The sequence below is a fragment of the Lycium barbarum genome, chromosome 7 (assembly GCF_019175385.1).
Source record: "Lycium barbarum isolate Lr01 chromosome 7, ASM1917538v2, whole genome shotgun sequence".
Classification (NCBI taxonomy): domain Eukaryota; kingdom Viridiplantae; phylum Streptophyta; class Magnoliopsida; order Solanales; family Solanaceae; genus Lycium; species Lycium barbarum.
The window spans coordinates 28,335,889-28,336,931 of record NC_083343.1 but is presented as its reverse complement, the minus strand read 5'-3'; the positions used below and the strand labels follow the sequence as shown (position 1 = coordinate 28,336,931).

General features: G+C 40.1%; 1 non-coding gene across 1 annotated transcript; it reads right to left on the bottom strand.

Annotated features, from left to right (window-relative positions):
* Positions 1–600: 600 nt before the first annotated feature.
* LOC132604723 (small nucleolar RNA R71) lies at positions 601–706 on the bottom strand. The gene has a single exon (XR_009568826.1). It is a non-coding gene; the product is annotated as a small nucleolar RNA R71 (small nucleolar RNA).
* Between the last annotated feature and the right edge of the window lie 337 nt (positions 707–1,043).

Sequence of the window (1,043 nt, the reverse complement as noted above, 5' to 3'; positions counted from 1 at the left end):
CGCTTTACACTAATTAAAAGTGTAATTTGAGCGTATCAAATTTTGGCACCGTTGCCGGGGAATACGGTTTTGAAATTACTAAATAGTGTTTGCTTTGATTGAAGTCTTTTGCTCATTCCATCACACCTTGTTTACTATTCCTTGTAAACCAGGTGAACATGAACCAGAATCAGCAAAACCAACGTTGCTGGTAACCAGGGGGGTCGATTGAATAATCAGGCGAATGAATAAGATGACGAGAATGTTTTTGCTAATCTTGTTCCTGAGGAGGATTATGCATCTGCTATTGTTCATTCTCGGGTTGGAGCTGCCAGCATCAAGATTGATTCTTCTCTATACTAGTTGTTGAAGCTTGAGGGCTACTTTGCGAACTCTACCGATAATGACCCTCAACGTCATTTGCAGAATTTTGTGGATGTATGTGCTAATCACATCCAAAACAACATTTCACATGATGCTATTCGGCTGAGGCTTTTCAAATATTCCTTAGCTGGAGATGAAAGGGCATAGTTCGAGAAGCTGCCCCAGAATTCTATTACTACATGGGCAGAAATGGTAGCAGTCTTTCTCAAGAAATGGTACCCCCTAGCAAGAAGGCTGATATTCATGACAAGATCTATGAATTTAAGCAGTGACCAGGAGAACAATTATATGAAGCTTGGGAGAGATTTAAAGAGTATTTGCAGAAGATTCCAAATCATGATTTTCCAGAGAACATATTAGTGGAGAAATTCTATCGAGGCCTAGATCCAGTGACGCAATCAATTGCAAACAATGCAGCTGATGGTTGCTTCATGAATAAATCTTACCGGTGAGTGACCAACATACTTGACAGGATGACTACGCACAATCAGGCTTGGCACTCAAACAATGTTGATATTGTGTCGTATGGTAGTGTCATGATCCAGAATATGGTAAAGGAGAATCAAGATACCCAACAAACATTGGCTGAGCTAGCAACGAATATTTCCTTGCTAAACAAGAAGTTTGATGAGACCCAAATTAAGAAGGTAAATGTTTGTGAGGATGATTCAGGTATGCCG